Raw genomic sequence first — 16,931 nt, 5'->3', positions numbered from 1 at the left:
AAATTAGCTTTCCACGCCCTGCTTGGATTGTGGTAGAAAATTTGATGATGCAGCTGAAAAGTGCTCACTTTAAGAACACACCTCAGTCACATAAATGAAAGTTTTGGTGCCTGCTTCTGGCTCTTCCCAGTCCCTAGATGTAGAGGGAAGTGAGAATCACTAAGCACAAATCCGTTGTAACTTGTATGTGCTTCAGAGGTCTTTCCTGACCTCAACCATTCTGTGATTCGTAACTGGAAAAAAGTAGATCAGCTACTGTGGGCCTTGAGTTCGCAGAAAACCTTTCTGTGTTACTATTTAGTTGACTTTCCAGCAGTGATTTGGACTGCAAAAAGTCTGCAATCTGTGGTTAGGTCTTTACTCTGCTGGTGCAAGGCCCTTCAATATCTGATGCGTCACTTCAATTTTACTTCATATTCTTACAGTGCTACATCTTGCACGAGTTACTAGTTGGATTTGGCTTAAGACATACTTAGAGTAGGGTTGCCCACCCATACAGTTTTGCTGTGTAATTTTACCGAGTGAGGTTTGGAAGCACAGTGTCCCCAGATAACTGAGCTGTTTGCTGCTCTGTATGTTCTGTACGTTTTGCACCAAGTTTTGAAACACTCTACTTGTGCAAGGTAACAAGCAATTGATTTCACAGATGTTAGTATGTTGATGGGATCCAGCTATGTTTTCTGGTGGGTGATGTGCAATGTTTTGATAGCTATGTTTTGGGTGGAGAGGGGAGATCCTGGTACTGTACAGGTATAAGGGAAATAGTTACCTGAATTAATAAAATGTGTGCCCTTTGGAAGCTTTCTGCCTGAGGTTTTTAGTTCAAAATGGCATTAATAACTTATCTCTGTTGCTGGTGAACTTAGGGCTCCTGACTGAGATGTGGTGTTGTAGTTGAAGAGTGCTACCGAGTAGAAAAAATGTGAGGATTTTTTTATTTAACAAATCAAGTAGGAGATCTCTTGTTCAAGTGTGTGTTTGGAACTGCCTTGAGCCTGTGATGTAAGCCTCTAAACATGCATTACCTACAGTACATATTAGAGATTAGTGTCCTACATTTCTTCTTGCATTACTGGGACATTCTTGCTAGGTTTTGTTGTTCAGATCCTCAAATCGCAGGACTGGCTTGTTTAGGATGTTAATTATATTTTTCAAAAAAACTGCTAGAGTTTCATGTTTTCCCGGTTTCCAAACTTCTAAGGGAGAAAATTGTTTTGAAATTGCTCTTTGAAACCTCACAGGAATACTTTTAAAGAGCAAAACCAAAATGAACTTTGCCTTCTTCTCAGCCCCATTACTCTGTCATCAAAAAGCTGACATCTTCGCGTTCTTCACTGATTCTAGCCAAGGGGGTTCTAAGTTAAAGACCGAATACTCAGTTGAAAGCGTGGTGGATTTCTTAATCCTTCCCACACAGAAAACCTGGCTGAATCAGCATGACTTGCCTTAAGACATCTTGCTTTCCTTTTGCAAGGCAGCATTTGCATGCCTCCCTGACAAAGGATAAGTCTAAGATCTAATAATTTCGGAGAGCTGTCTGCAGTGTTTAGCTGTGATTACCATCTGACTTTGAATGATATACCTAAAAAGGCACAGGTTCTCATGAGAGCCGAGTCTGCTTTTGGACCTATTGAATGCATCCAAATTTCACCTATAGATTGTAATCAAAGTATTATAAAACTGTTTGAAAGACTGTCCTGGTCTTGTTGATCTTGCATGACATTGTACATTGAATCCAGCACATCAGTGTTGGATTTGATTCATATTCTTAAACACAGAGAGACAAAGCTGAGCCTTCCCCCTCCCCCCTCCGCTCACCTAAACTAGGCACAAATTGAACATACTGAGGGATTGTCTCTTCATCAAGTGGCAGCAAATTACCAATTCACCAAAGCATGTTTGGATGCCTATTGATCATGTGGCTGAGCTGCAGGTGCAGTTTATTTTCTTGCGTATCAACAAATTCAGCAAGAAACAAGCTGGTTAGATGAGCATTTGGAAACAGTGGGGATGGGGGAAGAGGCAGAAGAACCAGTGAATTCCTCTAACCTGATAAACCGGTTACAACTTTTTTTTTTTTTTTAAGAGAAACTTGTTCTGCAGCTTCCTCTTCACAAAGTGCTGGTAGAAAGTTTTCTGGGCTTGCTTGCTGGCTGTCACACCTTCATTTTGGAGAAATTATTTTTTGAGTATTTTTTTTAATACACCCCTGAACCTCCAGACAGCAGAAATCTGAAAATGCAGGGTGATTTTTTTTTTTTTTCTGGTGGTTTGTTTTGGGTTTTTTTTGAGTCTCATGGTTGGTCTTTTGGCTTCAGATTATTTGGTGACTGCATCGTCTCTATAAAACTCCTAACAGAGCCTGTATTTTGGAATATTTGCTGAGATTCGAGGTCTGAAGTTTTGGAGCAGGTGTGTTCAAACCTTTGGCAAGTGTTACTGAGCAGGCTACTCTCTCTACAACATACACTTAGGGCGTAGTTTTGCAAGGTTTGGATTCAGCAGTGAAACCAGCTTCTTTCTTGCCTCTGTGCCGTGCTTTGCCATCATTTTGTTGTGTCAGTAAAACTCTTTGTGAAGCTGTGCTGTAAACAGGATCACTGAAATGAGCAAGTAGGGTGGGAACTACTAAGCTGCTTTGCTGTCCAGGCTCACGTCTTATGAAACTACACCCTTTGGTTGTATTTTCATGATTCAACTTGTTTCATGGTGATACCAGCTGAAGTTTTTCTGCCCCCGCTTCTTGTTCTCAAGCTGCAGTTATATGAAAACTGATTCCTGGCACCTTTCGCTTAGGTAGGTACTGCCACGTGGACCTCCCTAACCTGCATTCTGCCAATGCAAGAGTCTGAGGCTGCTTGTTGAACTGGAGCAGAGCACTGTTCTGAGTTAAAGAGCTCTGGTTTGGAGCAGTTCTGGCTGATGTACCAGAACCTGCTGTAGAGTGGCAGATTAGGGAGTTTTTCTGAGGGCAGCCATAGCACCAACGTGTGGACGAGTAGTGTGGGTGAAAGGAGAGAAAGATTTTAAGACAAGTTGGCCTCCAAGCAGTTTGTGTTGTGAAACCGTGGCCTCAGTTTGGTGTTGGCAGCGAGTGGTGAGGGTTTTCTGAGAGGCATAGGGTGGTCTTGGGGCTGTCGGGGCAGGTGAGTGATAAATTCCTGCTCTTACAGCAGGGCTGAGCATACTGTCTGTATGCAGCCTTATGAGGAATTCTCACTAGATATTATTGTCTAATAGCTCACTGTTTCCATTGATAACTTAACCAATGCTCATCTAAGTTTGTGTCTGATACCTAATACTGAAGTGTTGTCAATCTTTATGGTGGTGAAGTAAGGATGTTCTCCTGTTTCCTGTACCTGCAGGTTGTTTAAGGATGGATGTTTTTTTCTCTAGCAGTTAAAATGGGTGACTTACTCTTATTTCAGAGCCCTGGTTGTAATTCTGTGTTGATGGTGCAGGTACACCATTTTTCCCCTTACAGTTCCTTTGTGGCACCCACTATGTTATGATTGACACACAAACCTGTTCTCTTAAAAACAGAGAAGAGTTAATACCAGAAACAGTTCCTCTGTTATGTATATATAGGTATATGTTACTATATATATGTAGATCATGTGGATGTTTTTGTTATTGACAACTCTTCTGTTAGGTTTTGTGGAAAAGCAATTACTTTAATTTCTCTAAAGGCTGTAATACTTTCATCTGAATTCCTCAAGTATTCCCTTGCACCTTGCTTTGTTCCTATATTTAGGTGCTTTTTGCTTCAGAATGAATGGAAGATTAGATAAAGAGATTTGTCTAGAGCTGCATATTCTTTACTTTGCAAACATAAAAATGTGGTCATCTTGGCTAGCCGGGCCATCTTTCTCTTAAAATTAGAAGTGTCAATATTCATTAGAAGTGAATAATCTAGCTTAGTGGTTTGAGGACGATCCTGAGTAGACTTCATAATATGCTTCTGGTTGTTCTGGTGAAGTTAAACAGCAACATTAAACCTCTTGCCCAGTCTGGGTATATACAAAAATAAACTTTACTATGACCTGTCCAGAAAAGCTTGAAATGCCATCATGCTTCACACAGCGTGATGTTGTAGTGTTTCAAAACCATGTCACTAGCACATTTGGATGTTCTCACAGCTATAATATTGTATCCAAATATTGAATTTCGTTGGGAGAGTAAAACACATGGTAGGAGCCTTTTAAAACATAGATTGCTGGATTATGTGATCCTTAGAGACTTTGAACTTCTTTCTTCTAACTTGCTGTAAGTAGCTACTGAAAAAGTCACTGGACATGAGTGACTGAACTATTGTCAGGTTTTCAAAAGTGTCTGAGGAATAATAAATGACAAACCAAGGATTTGCATTGTACCACTTTGACAGTAAGTATACACGCAGTGCTTCTAGCAGTTCTTACACGTTTATGTGGAAGCAGCATAGAAAACTGTGTGGATGCTCTGGATTGACTGCAAAACTCTACTGTTTCCTTCTTCCTCTGGTAACATTTTATCTGGTTCTTGTCTCAGCTTTTGAAAGGCTTGCACAGTTCTCTCATCTTGTGCACTGGTTTACTTGGGATTTTTTTTTCTTTTTTCTTTTTTTTTTTTTAAAAAAAAGCAACCTGAAGTTATAGGCAGAAGGTCTTAGGTAGCTGAGTGCTGCCAAACGAGGGCAACATCTCTGAAAATGTGTTGCAACACTTCTTTGCTGAACAGTTAGGTTTAAGAGTGACACATAGATGCTGGGATTGATATTGCTAGCAAAGCAGTGTTGTGGCCAAAACTGAAAATGCTGGTTGGAGAGTAATTTTCTTCTTAGCAACTACTTATGTAGTGCTAGCCTGGTTTTATTTTGTAATTACTATGGTTAAAATTGGAACTTAGGGTGAACTACGCATATGTCTCTTAACTCTTTCTCGTGTTTGTGTCTTTACTGTCTCCTGTCTGCTCTGGAAAAGCTTTTTTATTGTTCATAATAGTTGTTGCTTTTCATAAAAACTGCAGAGATATCACATAGTTTTTTTCTTCATGATAAATTTGTTAGCTGCAACCTTACTTAAGGAAAGGAGGAGAATCTTGATGCTCTAAAAGGCAACTTCACATGTATCCTAAGAAGGTACTGACTCAGAAGTCATGTTTGCTTTACAAAAAATTTTTAGTGCTTTGCTATGAAAGATCTGCATTGATGTTCTTTAAACTGTTCACTAACTTACTCTGGTATACTTCTATACAGTAGCCTCTGTTCTTGCTTTGTTTGTAAACAGCTGCTTTACTAATCTGTCCCTCACTCATTAAATCCACATATTGTGAAAGGTGGGTGTTAGTTATGAGATATTACGCAAAAGGTACAGGGAACTATCTGAAATTTAAAGACTCACTTTTTTTTTATGAGTTATAAAACAAAACTGAAAGACACCCCTGACACTTATCCCAAGCTTCTATTTAAAAATATTTCAGTTTTCTTTTCCCCTTGCTTCCTTTCTTTCTAGATCTGCATTGGGCAGAAAGGGCCAAAGATGTGTTTAGATGTGGCTATTGTGTTATCGCTAAAATATTGGGAAGAAACTTAATTTTAAGATTAAGAACCAATTTTATTATTTTTCTCAAAAACTTGGCTCCTGTGGTGGTTTTGTTTTATTACTAGAGCTCTAGAGAAGTCTCTGAACTGTATTATCATTCTTACTGAATTGATATCAAAACTAATTTAATGGTGTTTCCACACTCTCATTCTGTTTCCAAAGAAATTTAAACATGCTTTAACCTTGCAGTGAATTGTGTAGATGTTTGTAGTGTGTGAGGTTAAACATGCCACAACTGGCACAATTACTTTACTGATAAGTAATTCTGTTGCAATGAATTGCACTAGGAGTAAAGCAGAGTTACAGTATGCAACTTGGAAAATGGCGAAAACCACTGCGAAGGCCTTGCTTTGTAAGTAGTTCTTACTGTAGCTGCCTACCTGAAAGTTAATTTAGGAGTTCTTTGCAGCTGAAGAGAAACACAAAACAGTGCAAAACCAGTGCATAATGCATCAAACCTCTTGAATCAAGTAACTGATGCATCAAAGAGGGATGCATGGGATTTAATGTGCTGGAAGATAAGGTAGCAGTCACAAGAATAAGAATATGACAGTTTTGGGGTTTGCTAGATTAATGACTGGACTGTATTAGCCGATGTTATTTCTTATAGCAGAATGAAACTGTTGCAGGGTGAACTTTTGGTTGTTGTAAAGCATGTGAAATGGCAATGTGGAAAGATGAAGAGCGGGAGAAGAAAACTGCTGCTCTTTCGGTATACTTAAAGAAGCCTCTCCTTCCTATAAATCTCAGATGCTGAGAACTGATCAAGAAACTGTGTGAGCTGCTTCCTATTCCAGAGACCTCATATCACATCTTTCAGTGATAATGAACTCACTTTGGAAACAAGAATCTACCAAAAGAGAGGATGTAGTTCTGTAACAGGAAGTAACATCTAAATAACATCACTATTTTAATGTCACCATTTGTCTTCTCATTCTGTACTGGGCAGATCTGAATTCCTTGGAAGGCCAAGTGTAAATTCTGATCTTACTCAGTTAGATCTGTTAGACTGTTAAAATATTTGAAATAATAATTTCTTACTCTCATTTTTCCTTTTCTCAAACATAATCAATTCCTGATGCATGAGGTTGCTACCTGAATCTGTGAATTTAAAATTTCAGAGATTAAAGGCAAGCTGATTTAGGGATCTACTTTTACTTCTCCTTTGTGTTTTTATGGAAGCACATTGAACAAGGGAAGATCCCTCTTTCTGAAAGAGAGTATAGCCTGTTTTATGAGTTTGACTTCTTTGCTGATATTTGTAAGGGTTTGACTTGGATACCTGTATAAGCAAGGATACCTCATAGATCTCAAGACTGTTATTGAGGAAGCTCCATGCCTGTGATATTCTTACAATATGTTTAATGGAGAGGCAGGAGTATAAAGGCATCTTGAACGAAACTAAATTGTGGATAATAGGTATGTTGTCTGTCTTTGTATCTCTCCCCTTCTTGTTAGTTTCATTGCCTATTGCTACAAAAATAAACTGAAAAGCAACCTGATAGGAAAAAAAAAATGCTTTAATTTTGTAGTTATGGGGTAGTCTCCTACAACTGGTTAAGCTTGCACTACGAACAATGAGATAGTGTTGAGTAAATAGAGCAGTACCGTGCATTGCAGTCAATAGAGCTAGTGCTAAAGATCACATTGCTAATGAAAGTTTGTCCTTGAAACAGAGGTAAGAGGGAGTGGGGGAGGTATAGAACACTGAGAGACAGCTTGTGCCTAAATGAAGACTTTAGGAAACTTAGCAGTCACAGCATATTAATTAAAACTTAGAATTTGGAAAGTATGTTCAGCCTTGTCTTTCTGACTGTAATGACTTGCTCTGTAAATTGAGCTGATAGCAAGAAGCCTGTGAGGAGTGTGAGGCACCCTTGTAAACCAGGTTGAAATGTAGGTAAAGGTTGGCAGAGTATGAATTTTCTTGTGTTGCTAGTATTCAGAGTTTTCTGAAAGTTTTCTTTAGCTTAAAGACAGACTTGTGATTACTAGAGTGTTCTACAAGACATAAACTTTGTGTTTTGCGTTATTTTGTTGGTTTTGATGGCTAGCATCCTCTTTCATACAGTTTAATGTAAAGGTGAAAACTTATTTTATCTCAGTAACTACTTCCTTATTTAGCAGTTTCGTGATAGATAATATAAAGTAAAGTAAGTCTAGAAACAGTAGAATTCTTACGTTGCTGGAGTAGGGTGCTTTATCTTACACAAGGCTAACTTCAAGTAGCTTATTTGTGGAGTACTCTGCATATTTCAACACTCTCTTATTAAAACAGCGTGTGCTTTTGAAGATAAAAGCTGTGACCTGACTGCTGTGACATTTAAATGGCCTGAGACATGGTCTTGCTTTTTATGCTTAATGCGTTACCTGAATTAGATGCTGTAGATACCGTAGATGGAAAGCATGCAAATAATCTAGTGTTGCAAACTTCCATCTAAGAAATAATTAATAAAAAATGGTCATAAAATGCTCAAGTGGCATGGCTTGGACAGATCTTTGTCTTGGCAAAAGGTTAGATTTTTTCATTCTTTCCTAGGAAGAATTAAAACTTGTAGTTGTCTGTTGTTTACTTTGTAGTACAAAGACCCAGGCCAAATTAAGATGAGCCAGAGAAAGAAATAAGGTGGAAGTTTCACCCTTAAGGTGGTTTATTGCAGTCTTGAGCCTGTGTTCCATTTCCTATGCTCTGCAAACTGTCACCGGACAGACAAAGCCTGTCCACTGTTGCTGCATTTCTGTATTTCATATTCCATCAGTTGGTGATCCATGCTAAACAAATCTATTTTGATTTTTATGCAGAAAATTAACTGTAGGCATCTCGTAGTCATCTAACTTAAAGTTTCCAGTCCTCTGTATGCAATTTTGAAGGCATATAATGAATTTAAAAGTACGTTTTTATGATTTGTTGTATGGAAGGGTGTGATAAACTTGAAGAGTATCTTCCATGTTTCTCAAACTCTTACAGTCATTACAAGAAGTTTATGGAGGTTGTGTGCCTTCTCGACTTGAGAACTCAGTGGTGACCTGAGCGATGGCAGTGGGGAGGAGGACAGGGTGGTATTGCTTCCTGAAACTTCAACTTCCCAACCAAGTAAAAGTGGATATCTTGAAATAGTTTGAAAAATATATTTTGCATTTTTTAACTACTTCTTACTTTGAAGATTTGTGATGTTTGGGACTTTGTGGCAGGACCCCAAGCTGATGATAACTGAGACCTTAACACTGTTACCTTTGTTAGCTCATGCCATGGATGGAAAGGAATTAATTTCTTTCTATGAGAAAAGCAATGATACTAGTTTGTGTCTTTAGAGATAGCCAGTGTAGACAAAACTATTTTGGAACAGTAGCAGGAGCAGCAGGAAGTGTGGTACCTGCTTTGCTGTTATTGGACCTATTCAGCAATGAATGCAAAATGACAACAAGGTTAGCAGGCAGTAAGAAGCAACATAATGTTCTAGAGTAGAAGACAGTCTGCAGTGCTTGAAGCTCATCCTGCGTCTCCTTGAGACTGAGGAGTGTAAACCTGCTTTTACACATGCAAATTTCAAAGTCAGATGGGAACTCTGACTGGTTTTGGGTAGTAGGTACATCTGTATCTCTCTCTCTTGCTGTCGCTCTCTCATATATTTATGGTGGCCATTGTAACTGATTACTCAGTTGTTTCATACAGTTTATAGTACTTCAAGAGGCAGTGGGTGGTATGTAACCTGACTGGCCATATTGAGCATCGTTATGTAGTTTATGGTCTGGCATGCTGGAGATGAAAGCCATGCTTTTTCCAAGCTACTCTTCAGTTACCAAATAACATTGAGTATTATTGTTCTGTAAAGCAAAAAAGTTGCTTTCCTCTTAATAGGAGAAATAAAACTGGCAGTATTGTTTTTGAACATTTCCATTGAGTCAACATGGACTGCCTCTGTTGTCTACTGCGAATTTCACCTGCAAAGAAATAAAAGTGAGGGGCAATTTCTTTTCATGTTTGTTTCTGAATAGTATCTATGTACAGTAATTTTTTATGTGTTGCTAGAAGGCAAGAAAAGTTAGTGGCAGCTTGTGGCCGCACTGTGGCTTACACTTCTTTTTTTCCATACAGCAATTTCAGTACAAGGTCACCAGTATCCGTTATCGGCCATGTGGAATAGTAGTTAACAGATGAACAAAGGCAAGGGCTTACTATGGGATTCTCTGTTTAAAAAGTTACCTAGCACAATAAAGGGTTATCATACTTGTAAATACTGCTGAAACGCAGTCTGTGCACCTCCCAGTATATTGACATGCTTCAAATTCCTCCATTGCATGCATAAGTCTGACATTATCACCAGGGTTTGAAGAGTGAAGGAGCAGAAAACTGCCCATGGAGAGCATTGTAAATAAATGTGAAACCCTCATGAGTGTAGGGTCTGAGGCATAAAATACCAGGGAAAATATTTCCCAAAGATAATATCTTGGGGTATGGAAAGGGGCTGTGTGGTGGGGGGGGGTGTGTGTGTGTGTGTGTGTTTCCGTGGTGCTCCAATCTTGCTTATGTTTTGGTGGCAGAAAAGTTCTGATAATCAAAAGTGGCTGCATCTTGCCTCTTGATTTCTTCCCTCTTCTAGAGAAGATATCCTTCCCCAAGCACAAAAACACTCCTGTGTGCTTTCGCTGTGGTGGCTCTGATGCGGTGATCTGTAATGTAGCTGTGCAGTAGGCAAACTGGAGAGAGTCTGAAGAGATCAGAGAATCACACCCTAGCTGACGTTGGAAAGGCCCTATAGTCTAACCCCTGAAAGCAGGGCCAGCTAGAGCAGGCTACCCAGGACCATGTCCAGCTGGATCTTGAATATCTGTAAGGATGAGAACTCTGCAACTTCTCTGGGCAGCCTGTTACACTGTTCAGCCGATGGAGATCTTTCAGGAGCTACACCTGCAACTATACAATTAGTTTTGAGTGTTCTCTGGCACTAATTGTAGAGGACTTCCTGTAAGATCAGGTTTTGAGGCAAGAACTGCAATGTCTTTGCCTGCAGAAGAACTTGGAGTAGAGAATCTTCAGAGAGATCTTTTCAGAGATTGTCATTCATTTTCCATGCTTCTCCTGCCTGAAAAACAGATTATTATGTGCTCTATGTGCAAAGAATGATCCACAGCAATGGCCTGGAAGACAGCTGATAAGTAATGATGATTTTTTTCTTTTTTAAATCCACAAAGACTGGATGTCCTGCATGGTTTCAGTCAAAGCTTATGTGTTGTTTGTTGCAAAGTGGTAGTATATATGATGTCAGTTATATGAAGTATGTGGCCTCATTGCTGGGAGAGCTGCAATTAGAAAAGTTTAACATCTGTCTTTCAATTGACAGTTGGCATATTGCGAAGTGTGAGAGTGTGCATGAGAGTGAACTCTGATATTTCTGATTGAAAAAGAAGTGCTTTAACTGGTTGCTACTTAAGTTGCTTCTATAATATAAAATGCTGCTATGTATGTGAATCCATATGGATGATGATACTACTATTAATCCAGTTTCTTAAATTCTCTTTGATAATTTGTCTGATAGACTACAAGCTGTATTTGCCAAACTTCATTACACTGATAAAATGTAACAAATTTCAGGACTTAAAGAAAATGTTGAGAAATGCAGTTAATTGAAATTTAGAAATAATTTCATGGACTTAAGTCTCAGTTGTTAGATGTGCAAACATGAAAATTCAGCTGATCTGATGAGATTTTTAATATTAGAATTTGTGTCACTATGTATAATTCTGTTCGTAACCATATGCCTGTGTACAGAGAGGTACGTGTATGTGTACATAGAGCTGTCTGCCTGTAATGGTTTCTGTGCTGCCCTCAGCCTTTTCGCCTAATCATTCATAACAGGAGGAAGTCTCTTGTGTGGGTAAAAGAATTTGTGGATGAGAGCTAAAATAGGTCTCTAGCTTCTGCTTCACAGAGAGATATGTACTGGACAGAGTAGAATTTTATTCTTGATTTCTTAAAATGAATGTGGAAAAAAAAAAGAATACATGCAGCTGATTTTCTAACGCTGAGCAAAAGAAATGCTCACATTTGTGTAAAACTTTTCTGGTAAAACTTTTCATCTCAAACAGTGTATTTTACAGATCTATGGAGTCTATTTTCACTTTCTCTAGGACAGTTACATACTAGTAATTAGTTCTCTAACTCAAGGGAATATATTGGAATACTTGAGCATAAGTGAGCTGAAATAACTTTTTTCTAAGTTATTCCTGAAAGTTTTCCTTTTAATAATGACCAAAAGATGTCGTTCCTGATTAAGTTTCGGTTTTTCGTTTTTTGCTTTAAAAAACAGATCTAGAATGCTAAACTTGTTCCAATTCTTTTGACAGACTATTTCAAATCAAGTGTCATCTGTCCCTTTCCCATCTTACTTTTCGGCTGGACCAGATATGATTTGTCCTCCCACCTAAGTCTAAAGGTGGCACAGAAGTCAAAATGAGCACTTTTTTATGCACTAATTTGGCATAAACATGACCACATATTGATGTGTAGTCACCAAATTGTTATCTCTGAGCAAATTAGCAGCATGCCTATCAATACCACTGATGTGAAACAGAGTCCCCACACTATGAGGAGCATCCTTTGTGCAAGAATATTGATAAATATAACTTATTTTTCCGCTTGGGAATAGATCTGTGCCTTGCCTAAGCGTAGACTACAAGCTAAGTTTTTTGCTGGATTTTTGTGTTGTGCTTTAGCATAACATTACAGACTTGGTTAAATTGCAAAGATAGCCTTTAGTTCTGAAGCTTTGTGAATCATTTTGTCATCTGGTGCTCTTAGCTGTGATAGGTCAGTGGGGCTCAAAAGCAAAACAGAGAAACTTTGTGCATTGCTAAACGAAGGGATCTCGTATTGAAGATGCAGTAGGAGCTGCTGGAGGTCCAGTGAGTAAGAAGAGATGAATTTTCTGTTATTTCTCAGAGGTAAATTAAAGCAAGAATTCCTCAGAGTATCTTGGTGTTTTAGAAATGGTTCAGTTGACAGCATGGGAGCACTGTGCAACTGAATTATCTCATTAGTATGCAAAGCATGGGTGCAGTGCAGATGCAGTGGCCTTTCTCAAGGATAAGAACTATTTTTAGTTAGGGAAATGGGAATATCCACATAGCTAGAGGTTTATTTTAGTGCTTTGTGCATAACTATAGGAAGAGCTTATTCTTGTTTCTTTAAGATCCACAGCTTTGTTCAGTCCTAGTTGAGGCAACATGAAGGGGGCTGTGTCATTCCAGCCCCTTGGGATTCATTTGCAGAAAACACAGCAGCTTGTGCTGGCTTTCAACCAACTTTGCTGCTGGCAAAACATGTCTCTTTGCTGTCTTTGTGCTCTGGGCTGCATGACCGAAATCCAGTTTAGCCAGTTTTTCCAAGTGCTGCTCAAACTCCATCCTTCCCTCTCACCACCTTTTCTCTAAGAACTGTTTCAGGTTTCGTGGAAGTAAATGCACAAAGCAGCTTGTTTGATTCTTCCTCTCCTCTCCTCTCTCCTGGTCAGTTTTTAATCTTGGTATTGAATTATTGACCATATTCCTTTAAATATGGAGTGACTCATCAGAGCTCTAGAAGACAAACTAATCTGGTGGAATAAGCAATAAAGGGTGGAGGGCGATGCCAGTATGCTGTGGTTCTTGCAGTTGAAATGAGGGCTGGTTGCAAGATGCAAATAGTAGTAATTAACGCTGTACAGCTCTGTTGCTATGAAATTAGTAGATTAACAGGGGAGAGACAGGGTGTGTGAGTTTGGTGGGGGAAGTCTTAAGGTGGGGCCGCTTTGCATGCGGAAGTGGAAGAGTGCTATGGAGGGCAGCATGAAGGTGAATGGCAGGAGGTAAATAGCCAAGATGTTTTTTATTAGTGGAGTGAAAGAGATGTGGATGGAATTTATGAGATGACAGAACTGTGGACAGGTTGTTCAACATGTGAGACAGAAAAATGTTATGTAAATCTGGCACTGGTCTTAACTTGTCCTTAGCTTGCTACACTTGGGTGTATGCTGGTTCAAGGTTGTTTTTTGAGATGCTGGCTAAAATTCATGGTGCAAAAACGAAGACTGGAGGAGGAACACTGAATTGCTTAGCTTATATTTCAGTGGGGCTGTATAAACACATCTGCAGTGATTGCTTTAGCTCCTTATGATGCATGTGACAGACTGTATCTATTGCTTGAAAGACTTGGGGGTAGCAATGAGAGCTGGTCCACAGCTTTGCTTTTCATAGTTGACCTTTCCAGAATCTGGAGGCATCTCCTGTAGATGAAGGAAGCTGTTTCAGGCTGATCTCACATACCTGTCGTTCCTCAGTGGCAGTATTATGCTTGCTATTTTGCCCCATGTTCTTCCCTAGATGAATCGTCCCATTCACACCCTGCTACCCCATTCCTCTCCTCAGTTAACCCATGCGATAGTTAAGCTGATTTGGTTAGGAAGGGTTCCTTATGTCTCCTGACTGTTCTTCCCATACTCCTTTTGCCCTCTTCTGGTGCAGTACACACCAAAGTTTCAAAAAGGCTCGGTTAAAATAGGAGTTTCTAAATAAGCAGTCACCCAGGCCTGCCAGCCTTGTAGCGTTTTATCTGAGGTGCTTTAAGCTACTAGTCTCTAGTAAGAAAAGTAGACAATTGTTTTGGTGTGTCAGTTGTCCCTGTGGAACAGAGTTTGCAATGCTGAATGTTATCGCTGACATTTGATAAATATGTAGCGCAAATGCTTAGACTCAGTTAAAACCAAAACCAAATGCTGCCCCTCATGCCTTCTTTCAGCTTTAGTACGCTTAGAGTATTAGGCTTAACGGGGTCCTTATGCAACGTTTCAGTCTTTTCGATGTCTTCTGACTGGGGGCTTTTGGAAATAGCAGTGTTGTGTGTCTGTCTCTTCAGCTGTACGTTGTGTGGGAAATACCTTCTGAAAAAAATGTGAATATTTCAGTGCAACAGTCTTGATTTTGACCACTTGATTTACCCATTTGGCCTGAGCATTTCCTCCCTTGTCCAAACATTTTTCTCCTTTTGTTTTCTAACTTGCTGAAGACTTTTTGGACTGCATCTGTTACGTTTTATTTGTAAAGCAGGAGGCTGTGTACACTTTCTGCTTCCCTCAGATTGTGTGTATTGGATTTCTGTGTCTGATCAAAATAGCTCCCCAGTTGCACTCTTTATATGGGCTCTTGTGCATCTTCAGGATCACAGGGTACAAAGTCGAATGTTTGGGGAGTGTTTTATTACTGTTCATCAGTAAGCTTCTGCTTCCTGTTGGAAAGAAGCCCTGTATACCTTCTGGAGACTAAATCATATCACCATTTACCATCCCTTTTTACAAATATTTGCTCATTACTGTGCCTAGAAGTTAAAATGGAAAGTAGTAAGGCGCTGCATTTAGTAAGAACGCCTCATCTCCTCTTCCTCATGCCTGTTATTGCAGTGAGAGTATTTCTTGTTGGTCTGTGACTGTGACAGTCCCCAGAACTGCATTTCTGAAGTGATGCCTTTTGAGTCTTCTGGAATTCTCTTCTTTTTTTGGTGTTTACACATCAACTGAAGTATTTTGAGTACTCTCAGATCTCAGTTTTCTTACTTTAAATCGTCCTTAAACAATGACTGGCTTTATAGTCTCAGGTTATTCAAGACTTCAGCTCCTGGTAGGAGCGCAACCTGAACTAGCGGACAGGAGGAAAGTGACTGGCTGAATGTGCAAGAGTTTGGGTTGCTTTATTTATTTATTTATTGGTTGATTGGGGTGTGCTTGATTTTGTGTTTCGGTAGTATGCAAACTGCTTTGTAAAAGGGTTTGTGGGGAGATCATAGAACCATAGAATCACAGAATGGTTTGGGTTGGAAGGGACCTTAAAGATCATCCAGTTTGAACCCCCCTGCCATGGGCAGAGACACCTCTCGCTGTATCAAGTTGCTCAAAGCCCCATCCAACCTGGCCTTGAACACTTCCAGGGATGGGGCAGCCATGACTTCTCAGAGCAGCCTGGGCCAGGGCCTCATCACCCTCACAGGAAAACATTTCTTCCTAAGATGTCATCTACATCTCTCCTCTTTCAGCTTAAAACCATTCCCCCTCATCCTGTCCCTGCACCTCCCCCCCCACCGATCAAGAGCCCCTCCTCAGCTTTCCTCGAGCCACTTTCAGTACTGGAAGCTACTCTAAGGTCTGCCCAGAGCCTTCTCTTCTCCAGGCTGAACAACCCCAGCTCTCTCAGCCTGTCCTTGTACCGGAGGTGCTCCAGCCCTCTGATCATCTTCTGTCCTCCTCCTACATTTCATGCAGCTCTGCCCCTCACTTCTCTGTCTTGAGATGTAGTAGCCACTACTACAGCATTTCTGAACTCAAAACATTGGTGGAACACTGATTAGCTGTCCAAGCTGAGAAAAGGGCCTGAATTGGATTTGAGCAGTTATTTTGAAATAAAGCCTGGGTAATCATGTCTGTGCTTCTACTAAATCATATATGATTTCTCGCTTGTGGAGCCTTACCTTGTGGATGCAGACGCTGCAGCGTTTGTTCAAACAGCAAATGCTGTGTACCTGTGGGATCAGGTCATTAGGACATCATCTTTCTTCAAGCAGAAACTGTAACAATGTAGTGTCACATAGTGTTGATGGTAAAAAAAAAAAAAACCAACAGCCACCCTCTTTTCCTCCATGCACAGGTTAAAAGATAGCACAAAGGTATTGTCTGAGTTTCAAGTCAACTTGTAATGTGCTTTTGGAGGTGCTTGTTTTGGACTTGTATATGATTGCTGAGAGCAGTGGGTGGCTACTGCATTGTGATGTTAATTATTGCTCTGCTTGAGAGGTGATGCTTTCCTGGGAGGGAGTAGCATCAAGAGAGAAGCTTAGAATAACTATATTTGTCCCCTTGAAAGTTAACTAACAAGCTACTATTTACTGATTTGATACACGTAGGTCCTATAATACGTTAGTTGACTATTATGAGCAAGGAATTTAACACTGGCTGTTGTATAAGGATGGAAAATAACTTTGAACAAGACAGATGGAGCTCTTTCCTCTTGAGAATTAATGTATTAGGGGTTTTCCAGCCTGCAGGTAGGGAATAACCCTGTTTTATTTGGTGTTTGTAACACTATCTCCACTAAGAACTTTCTTTAACTTGGATCTGAGCTGATTATAATTTCACTTTTGAAGGTATTAGACCATGATTTGTTAGGTTTTATAGCATATAGCTTTGGGAACATTAATAACTCCTGATGAGTAGCGTTTCTTTCTTTTTGAAGTTCAAATTAGAAAATATTAAGGAAATAACCAAAGTCTAAGTTGCCATAGGTAAAGAAAGACTGTTGTAAAATGAGTATTGTGATTGTTCTCAAAAGGTT

General features: G+C 39.6%; 1 protein-coding gene across 11 annotated transcripts in view; it reads left to right on the top strand.

Moving 5' to 3' along the window:
* ESRP2 (epithelial splicing regulatory protein 2) overlaps positions 1 to 16,931 on the top strand; it is a 44,352-nt gene that overhangs the window by 3,529 nt on the left and 23,892 nt on the right. The window lies entirely within an intron of this gene.

This window comes from Cuculus canorus, chromosome 13 (assembly GCF_017976375.1).
Source record: "Cuculus canorus isolate bCucCan1 chromosome 13, bCucCan1.pri, whole genome shotgun sequence".
NCBI lineage: Eukaryota > Metazoa > Chordata > Aves > Cuculiformes > Cuculidae > Cuculus > Cuculus canorus.
This window is presented reverse-complemented; position numbering and strand designations above follow the sequence as displayed.